This window comes from Micromys minutus (assembly GCF_963924665.1).
Source record: "Micromys minutus genome assembly, chromosome: 16".
In the NCBI taxonomy this organism is placed as follows: domain Eukaryota; kingdom Metazoa; phylum Chordata; class Mammalia; order Rodentia; family Muridae; genus Micromys; species Micromys minutus.
Window position 1 is genome coordinate 25,510,357 of NC_137985.1, and position 10,761 is coordinate 25,521,117.

Consider the following 10,761-nt stretch of genomic DNA (forward strand, 5'->3'; position numbering starts at 1 on the left):
ATGCCAGTCTCAGCCTCCACCTTCCAGAGAAGAGCAATTCTTGCTTCTTGCTCCATTGGTCCAGTAGCAAGGGCAGCACTTGGGTAAGCCACTTTGCAGTTTATGTCTCTGCACAGGTATGACCTTCTTCTGGTGTTTAGATCACAGGCTAGACACTCTCTTCCCATATGACTGTCAGCTGAACACAGACTGTCCAAATTCTCTGGGGAGAGGATCTTCTACCCTTACAGCCTTGTAACTCACTGTACAGTTGTATGCTAGCTGTTGGCCACTGTTCCTTGGCCTTTTCTCGGGTCGTATTTCCATTGCGGTGACCGACAGCAGCAGACCACTTGAATTTTGGAGGATTTGTGCTTTCCTGCATAGGTTTCTTGTTTCCATGTGCTCTCCATGAGCATGTAGGTTACATGGAGTGCAGAAGGTCTACTCTCTAGTGCATGGTGAATAGCAGGCACACAATAGTTTCTGCTTTACGAGTTGGCTGATGGGATAACAGAGACCTCTCAAAGACAGTAAAAGGGTTCCTGTCTCTGTGTTACAAGTGCACAGTGGTCAAAGACCGTGCCCAGATGCATCCAATAGCAGAGTGCCTAGGCTCAGGGAGGGGCTTCAGGACCTGGACATGGAGAAGAGGTTCATTCTTCCTACATCCCAGAATTGATGCAAAATCCTAGACTGCGACCATGCCCATTGTCAGCTGCACACTGAACACAGACAACCAGGCCAGACCCAGGGCTCCTGCTCCCTACGGTGTCTGTACACCTCATAGTATGTCACCAGCAAGCACAGCCTTATTCTCCAATTCAAAACAAGTAAAAGTCATCTGCCAGGGTCACCTGGCACCAAGGCACTGTGATGGAAGGGGCTCTGGTGAAAGGGCAGCTCGAATCCAGGTTAAAATAACCCAAATGGTGATGTTTTCTGATCAGCTTCCTTTCCTTGTCCGGTTTGTGGTTCTTGAGCCCGAGAATGTCCTTGTCAGCTCAGGTTTCTCTGCTGTCACACGAGTCTCCAGGCTGGAATGTGAGCACTGGCCATTGACATCTGATGTGACTATGTCACCATCCCGAAATGGAGAGACATTATCTCATAGATGGAAGCAGCAGGCAGACACCAGAGTGCTGTTGGCAGCCATGGCCTAGGACTCAACCATGAGCACCTTCCATATCCTCAGCTCTTAGGGACCGTGCCTCATACCGTCTGCTCCGGTGAGCTGGAGACTTACACATCCCTAGGAGTGGAAAATGCAGGGCTAGTATTGGGGCATCCTCATTTTTTGGTATCCATATTTATTGTCAGATGATCCCTGGTCGTAAGACCCAGAATCACCTGAAGTCCTGGATAGAGTGCAAAGACAGCCATTCACATGGTAAAAGACATGCGCTCAGGGCAGTGCTAAGCCTCCATCCTTTCCCAGCCAGCCCCAAGGGACAGGACCGCCTGATTCAAGGGCAAGTGGGTCCGATGACCTATGAGGTAACCATCCCTTTCGGCATTTGGAAAGGATGAAGCTCTGGGGAGCCCATTAACCTCTCTTCAAATAATAGCATCAGAGTTCTGGTCACTTTGACCCCGGATGAGACTTTGGATTAAGGAGCAAAGTTTATCTATCATTGGAAAGAGGGGACCTTCGTGCTTCTTTCCTCCTTAGTCTACTCCCTGACTTTGGGTCCCATTACTCTGTTATGAGACAGGTTGGCTCATTTATCAGCTAAGCCATACCTACTCTTCTCGTCCACTGCCCATTCTTTCTTAACTAGATGGGCGTTCATCTCAAGGTCCAATTTAAACTGTTCCTGCTTATCCCGATGAGTTTGAGTATGCCCCCCATCTTATACTCATCTCTAGAACCCCTTCAGACTAACTCTCATGCCACACTCTCCACTTGTAACAAGATCTCACAGGTGCTAGACAAATGCTGCCTCTGAGTTGTATGCCCCAGCATACATTAGCATTTGATACGTAGCCCACACATCCAATCACCATATACTTCTGTCTTTTATATAGATTGGCGCATGTCTTTAGAGCATTCTCCAGTAGAGACGGGTTCCTAGGATGCTTTTGTATCACAGTAACCCTAGTTGCTTCTTAGAATCAAAGCCTGAGACCGATGCCTGGATATGGTCTCACCTCCAAGCTCTCCCTAGTTTCCTCATGGTCTTCAAGCACGCCAGGCACCCCCCTGAATCAGTCCTTGCTAGGGATGATCTTCCTGAGATGTCCAATGGCTCATTCCTCACTATTCTTTCTGTCTCACCACCACCTTCTCAGAGGCCACTGTACTGACTATTATGTCTGAAGGAAGCATCCTTCATAACTATAATATACTGACCTGCCTAATTTTCCTTCACAATACTTACCAGCAGTGGATTTGTACAATAGCATTTTATATTAGAATATATTAATCATGCTAAATATTTTAATTGACATTTTAAAAATAGTGTTTTAAGAGACAAAGCATTACATTATGATATGTATGAATTGGGAACTGGATAAATTATAGTATTTAAAATATATACATTATTGTCAGTACTGTCTTTGTAATGAGAACCTTTAAAATGTATATTCTGCGTCCTTTCCAAATGTATAACATGCTTTTATTTCTGAGGTCACCATGTTATGTGATTGATCCTGTAAGGTAATGTGAAATTCTGGGTCATGAGGCCCTCAGCCTCTAACAACCGTCATCTACTCTGTTCCTGTGGTTTGACTTTTAAAATTCTCCCTTTCAAAATGTTAAAATGAGAAAGGTGTTTAAAACTAGACAAACTCCCTAACACTCCGGAAGGGGGGAAACAACAGAAAGAAATGTTTGGAGATTTGTTGTCTTCCATATCTAACAGTAACCCCTCCCCTACTGGATGGTCTGAAGTAGCAATTTGTCTGGCCATAGTTTGAATCATCGGTGTTTTCCAGAAGAACAGATTTTACTATTAACAAGATCAAATTAAATAAGGAAATGATGGTGACAGAATAAAACATTGCCTGCTTTGCCTTCCCAGAGGTTTGGAGAAGCGTTCTGGAAAGGGAGCCACCATGGTTATTTGTACCAGTGTCCCTGCATCAGTTCCATGGTGAACAAACACTGTTTCCCATTCTTTCTTACCCCTCTGCTAGGCTGGACCCTGCAGCTCTGTGTGCATTTGGAATAAAGGATAGAGCCAAGCACATGATCAAAGCAAAGCTGTACTTATGGCCAGAAGTCTCCATTTGGTCTCCCCAGAGACCCGTGAGATACTGATGGGGGTCCTGTAGGTAGCAGGAGCCTGGTAAGGGACCGAAAGGATGATCGGCTCAGCTACACTCTCAACAAGCATCCTAAAGAGTTTCTGCTGTTTTTATTCCCCCAAGGGGGTCCAGGGAAGTCTTACAAAGGCAAAAGCCTTCTCTTCCAGCAGGCCTTCAAGGCCACTGCCTAGGACTTTCCTGGGAAGATTGTGTTTGACAGCAATGAAAACCAACAGTTTAACAGCAGTAATTTCTTGGCAGGACAGATTGGTATGAGACTTGTCCCCAAACAAAATAAGCCTTTCAGGGAAGTGTATTTCAAGCCTAGCTCACGTTCCCAAGACACTGAGATTCTTATATGGCTGACACAGGAGCCGAGGTTGAGCCCCAGCCAGGGACAGCTAATTATTGCCAATAACACAGAGGGCCCATCAGTTCAAACGGGACTGAACATGCCATGGAATTCCTCCTGGGGAAAGGCCGGCTCTTCTGCACTGGTCTTGTTGGTGGCTCCAGGATGGGACAGAACAACACCCCTTCTCTTTCCCTCTACCTTGCTTCTATCTCTGCTCCTTCCCACCATGTTTCATTGTTCCTTCCTCTCCATCAACACCATCTCCACTGTATCTGCCATCTAGAGGAAATTTCTGGGCATTTTGTCACCAGAAAATATAAGATCTCGTGTGGGTCTGGAAACTCAGTAGAGCTATGCATCTGGCCCTCTGCACCTAAGTTATTGCAAAGCCTTAGTTTCTAGGCTTTCTTCTACACCAGCCAACAAAATCAGACACCATGTGGGCAGTTCTCCAGACCAAGCCTTTCACAAGTCCACAAGAGGGCGCGCAAGAGCACCCAGGAGCACCCACTATCACCACAGCTTTGGCACTAACACCAGGAGGTGGCGCTGCTGCCTCAGCCATGGAGTAAGCCCCAGCTGTGACAGCTCCTCTGAGGGCAGAGCTTTTGTCTGTGGAGAGTCATGGGAAAGTGAAGCCAGGATAGGCTGCACCTGTCCCAAACTAATGTCACCAACTACCCCAAAAAGCAACAAGTCCCAAACGCTGGGTGTGAAAAAGAAGATATCCAAACAGCGTTTGAGGAGGCCCAGCTCTTGTGGGCTCATATTCTGGCTGTGAGAGACAGAAATTGGGAGTCCTTATACCCTGTTTCCACACAGTGTCCTCCCCCTTCTCTGCATCCAACATACATATATAGTGCCAGGTGGTCGGGAGTCGGAAATAGAAAAGGCTACAGTCCTGCTTTGGTGAATTCATCCTGGGGACAAGAGTGAGGATGCTGGGGGCCTGGGATGAGGAATCAGGGTGTCAGGTCACCTCCTGGCACTTCTGAGAAAGACCTCACTGGAGCATCTGGGAGCTGCAGAGGGCAGAGTTGGACAGTACAGGCTCCCTTGGGAAGGATTTAGAAAGGGCTTCTTAGACATGTATACGAGGAGATGAAGAGCACAAAAGGTGGGGTTCTAGCATAAAAGAACACCACTAAGGAATAAATAGGAACCAAGAACCAGTGGGGTGAGGGCAGCAGGTGGTGTGCAGGCTTCCCTGACTGACTTCCTGCCCACATGCTTTGTACAATTACATATAGCAACAGTGGTCCCTAGTGCATGCATCCATTGACAAGTATGCAGAGGGATGCTCTTGTGCAGACACACGAGTATAGGAAGGAAACCTGGAGAGGACACTGCAGCTGTGTCCACTCTGAGCTGTGGTTGACCTTGATTTGATGTGAACACAAGGAACTACTCTTCTCTTTCCCTCACGTCCCCTCCCCTCTCTTTCCTTTTCTTTCTCTTCTCTTCTCTTCCTTCCCCTACCAAGAAATACAATGAACATCCCGTGATATCAATCTATTACTATCCAGACTTAAAGCTCTGTCATCTGTTGACTCATATCAATATGCACCTTTTTATTACAAGATAGTCACCATAAGTAAGTCAAAAAAAGAAGGCACACGTTGCCTTTTGTTCATCAAACCGTAGGCTTCAGTTTTGAGGAGAGGCTGAGATCTGCTGGGTTTTGATGGCTTTCTAACGTCATTGGTGAGAGTCGGTGTTGGTTCTCATCCAAGCTATCTTCCCAGTGGCTCACTGACCCGACACCCATGACATGGAAGCCCACTCCGGTTCACCCAGGAGCTTGCCACCCTGATGGGGAAGAAAAGCTATCACTAGCGATCAGCACATTCTGTGCAGGACACCATGTTGCCCTACCCACAGGTGTAGAGACAAGAACCCATATCCACATAGAGGCACTAAGTGGCTAGTGTCACTTTCTTTCCTATACCCTACTGCCATGCCAGTGTGAGCAATGAGTGGTTATCCTCACAGATGTGGCAGACATTGTCCTATCAAGACTAATGTCATGGAAATTCAAAAGTTCATCCTCACCGTTCCAGAAACTGCTAGTCAAGCTCAAAGTACTGGGGATTCTGCATTTGGTGAGGACCCGTTTCCTTGTGAACAGCGGTCTTCTCACTGTGTCGTCATGTGGCAAAGGGGACAAACAAACTTCCTCTCTGGCCTCTTCTATGAGGGCACTAATCCCAATCTTGAGGGCCCCACCTTCATGATCTAACCTTTTCCCAAAGGTCCCCACCTACCAATACCATCACTCTGAGGGGTTTAAATGTCAACAGGTAAATTTGAGGAAGATACAGGCATTCAGTTCAGTTTGGGAAGGTTGACAAAGGCACTGCTTTACAAGGTCACTTACTGATGCATTATGACATCTATAACAGTGTGGCAGGGAGGGTCATCTGGAAATGTCTGTGAGTTGGTACAGCCAGAGTTAAAGTGGCTTCTTTCCCAAATGTTTGCTCTCTACACAAAGAGGCCTGTAATTTCATTCTTGGGAGTTTCTGTGGCAAAGTTCCCTTGCCAGTGTGTTGAAGTTTATGGAGAGAATGTTTTTAATCAGTGAAGTGTATCAAAGTGGTGCACAAAGTTCCAGAAAAGAACAAAACCCACCAGTGAGGCAAAGAAAAGTCTCGAAGAGACAAAGGATCCCATGCTAAACCTCACTGGGAAAAAGAGAAACCCCGTAAGAAAACTGCTGGGGGCAGATCATGAGGAATACCATAGAACAAACATCCAGTAGTCCACAGCATCACATGTGCACTAGCTTTGGATTTCCTCAAATAATTTTGGAGGGAGAAGAGCCTAGGAACCTTCTTTCCATTGATAATGACACTGAATTAGAGAGAGGAAATGCCCTCTCTGACAGGAGCAGCTAACATCCAAAAGGTTTTATACAGTATGTCAAGCTGTTCTTGATAGTACACTCTCCAAGACTGCTTTAACTGTGAAGTTTTCAGCCATATTTATACTCTTATAGATGGGGATATAGATGTTTCAAACTAAAGGAACTTGCACATTTCAGTAAGGAAGGGGCAAGACAGGGACTCAAACCCAGGCCAATGAGTTCTCCAGCACACCTACATAGACACTTTGCTATACTGCCAGATCCAAGGACAACAGGGAACCAACAAGAGAACGAGGGTCGACCTCCAATGTCTCATCTCCTAGTCTTCCCACCATTTTACTCTTACTAAAACTCAAGCTCCACAAAGGCCAACACCTTCATCTTCTTCACCTGAGAACTTAGCACATATAGATATTCAGCTAATAAATGAGTCAACAAACCAATAAACAAATGGGCAGATACTGAAAGCATCCATGTATGGAAGAACTAGAAACACTGTACTGGGTGATAAAATCCCCCCTGGCTGCTTCTTACTGAAGCACTTGGATGTTCCAACCATTCCATGTGGCTCCTCCTCCATGAAACCCCCTTAGCCTTTCCAGCCCCTGGCTAGGATGCCATCCTTGAGTTTAACATCGTGTACTGTGAATCTTCTCTTAAAGATTAGGGTTAGGGACCTCTGAAAGGGAGGCATAATACATCAATAACTAACTAGCCAGCAACACTCTTAAATATATTAAAATAATACCTATACACTTGCTTTATGGATAACAGATCTGAACTAAAGTGTAGCTAGCATGAAGTGAGTGCAGAGAGTGTTGCCAGCCGTGGTGCTAAGTGCTTTACGTGCTGCATAAAATTCCAGACATCTCCAGCTCTGCTTTCCTGGCTCCAATGAGAAATGCATCATCCAGACCTATGTGGTTGGATGACTAGTTACATGACTAGTTCTACTTAACCAGCAGTAGGTGGACTTGTTACCACCTAGGGTGCTAAGGAGATAAGCCTTCAGAGCTCTTCTCCTTCTGGCTCATCCAGCTGGAAACTTTGCAGACAGTGTCTGTCCCATCAGCCTAAGTCCCCAGTGATAGTGATGAGCATGTCCCCAGTCTCATTCATGTCCCCAGCTGAACTGCACAGTACCTTGCTCCACAAAGCAACAAGCTCTAAGATGTGAAACAAGCTAGCCAGGTTGCACAGCTCTACGTGACAAGAGCAGGAACTAGATCCCAGGAGTTAGATGCTAGAACACAGAACTCATGTCTTCTCGCCCTTTCATCCAAATCCTCTTGAGTAGAAATAATATCCAAACACATAAAGATAAAACATCCTTTGTAGAAAGCAGAAGGGTTTTTCAGGGCACCGTGGGGAATCATGAGAGTCAAGAGGAGACAAGAGGATGCCAGGATGCTTGGAAAGTGTTATGTCCACCATGGGTTGTGCCTGTGAGCCACTGGCAGTGCTGGGAAGTCCACAGCTACTCAGTGCTTTGCTTGTTGAAGAGGAATGTTCTCAATCTTGAGTTTGCTCATCTCACAGCTGCCAGCAGAAAGATCACACCCAACGATGCAGTGACTATTAGAATAGAGGGCTGCAGCGAAGGCCTCTCAATGATGCCAGCACCCAGAACCTCTGCTCTTAGAGGCTCACAGACTATCAGTAGGCCATTCTCCTCATCCTTTTTTTTTTTTTTTTTTTTTTTAAGCATATGGGCGTCACCTATAAGATAACAGGCAGCTGTGTGCTCTTTAGGTTGCTGGTCAGGGGTTTCCAGGAAGAGGACCTAATAGCAAATAAATCCCAGCTTTACCGCATACACATTAAAACCATTTGGCACTTTTACACATCCGCATGGTTGCAATTCTCTTTGAATCTGCAGTTGTTAGGTAGAAGTAGAGTCTGGAAAATACTCCGGAAAATACAATGTTTAGGTGTGCTTTAATTATTTCAATTTGTACTCACACATACATGTGGCGAGGTGGTGGTAGTGGTGGTGTGTGTAAGAGAGTGTGTGCGTGCGTGCGTGCATGCGTGCTTGTGTGTGTTGGGAAATATGTGTGCAGTTCTCATAGAAGCCAGATGGCTCCAGATTCCCTGTACTTGCTACAGATGGTTGTGAGCCACTCAACAGGAGCAAACCCTGGTGCTCTGAAGGAGCAGCAAGTGCTTTAAAATGCTGAGCCAGCTCTCTAGCCCCCATGATGTGTTGTTGGAATTAAAAGACTCAGCCTCCTAGTATCTGCAGATATGAAGACTCCTGCTTGAAATCAAGCAGAACTTCCAGTGGAAGGAAAGGGACACCAACCCACCCACAAAGCCTTTGACCTAAAATGTGTCCCGCCGACATGATGTACAGGGATGGAGATGGAGCAGAGAGAGGGGGAATGGCCAACCAATGACTAGCCCAACTTGAGACCCATCCCACAGGAGAGCGCCAACCCCTGACACTATTACAGACTCTCTGCTATGCCTGCAGACAGAAACCTAGCCTAACTATCTCTTGAAAAACTTAATCCAGCAGCTGATGGAAACAGATGCAGAGACCCACAGCCAAACTCCCTAGGTGTATCCCGGGGAGTCTTGTGGAAGAGTGGGGAAAGGATTGAGGGACCAGGAGGGGTCAAGGACACCACAAAAAGACATACAAAGTCAACTAGCCTGCACCACAGGGGCTCACAGAGTCTGAACCACCAACCAAAGAGCTGGACCTAGGTTCCCTTCACATTTGTAGCGTATGTGCAACTTGGTCTTCATGTGGGTCCCTAACAATTGTGTGGCAGCTGTCTCTGACTAAGTTGCCTGCCTTTGGATTCTCTTTTCCTTGCTGAGCTGCCACGTTTGGCCTCGTGGGAGAGGATTGCTTAGTCCTGCTGTGACTTGATGTGCCAGGGCAGGTTGCTACCCATGGGGGGTTCTCCTTCTCTATGGAAAAGTTAAGGATATGAGGGAGGGGCTTGTGAGAGTGGGACTTGGAGGAGTGGAAGAAAGGCTGTGATTGGGATGTAAAGTGAATTAATTAATTAATAAAAAGGAGATCTCATCTGTATTTTTAAATTTAAATTTTAACATAAGAAGGGACTGGAGGGATTGCTCACACATGAAGGTCACTAGCTGCTCTTTCAGAGGACCTGGGTTAGACTCCCAGGACCTACATGATGGCTCACAACCACATGTAACTCCAGTTCCATGTAATCCAACACCCTCTTCAGGCCTCTGTAGGCACTGGGCTTGTATGTGGTACACAGGCAGGCAGACAAGCAAAACAGCCATACACATAAAATAAAAATATTTTTAAGAAGAGAGAAAAATATACTTTCCACAGATATTGAGACTCATTTAAATAAGAGATGGGGTCCTGGAAATAGAAGTTGCTATCAATACCAAAACACGACTGAATTGCTGTGGCGTGATAAGGTTTGAAAACTAGCTTCAGGCAGGATGAACTTGCATCTGGTTTCTATAGCAGATTAGCTAATGTGGGTGAAGCTCTTGGACACTTGTGAAGAAAGCAAAATAGTGCTGTGATTGTTGTTATTACACTGTTAGATGCTCCCCTGAGATGCTCACTGACCTTTAATGGCTGCTTGGCCCATTGCTGCATCTCTGCTTCCAGAATCCACAAAGTGGCTAATCTGCTGCCTCCTGAGAAGAATAGGATTAGCAGGTATTTGGTTCTGAAGAAAGACAGAGACTGGGAAGAAGGAGGAAGCCAGAAGAGAGATGCTAGCGGGGAGAAGGAGGCAGTGAAAAGGAGAGTTAATGACGCTCTCAGGTCTTCACTTGACTTGAAGACTCATCCAAGCTGGTATTTGTTTTGAAGAGCAAATGAGGTCTAATTTGTTCCAGAGAGTACATCTTCAAATTTTCACTCTAAACAGTCGGTCCATAGTTAAACAAACTAATTGGCCAGTTAGGAAGCAATGTAACTTAAAAAGAAAATGATATTTTCTAAGTGAAGCAGGTGTGCAGAACCTATATAGCCCATGGGAAACGTGTCCCAGAAGAGCTGTAAATGAAGCCCCCCACCCCAATTGTAAACTTACCTAAATCATCAAGAGGTCTTTTTGGTCATTATTTTTCATAACTGAATTGTGTCATTCTCAAGCATGAGCTCTATAGATGACACCACAATGCAGTGCCATACAAAATAAACACGAGGATGCTCTGGGCGATTCATTTTCATGTGTGGCTCCAGCCTCACCGTGGCCTGTGACGCTGGCTTTCCATTCATTGGCTTTCAAGCACAGGAACTGACTTGACTCTGTCAAACATCCCGTGTGTTCCTGATGACCTGGGAAGTGAAACACAGTGT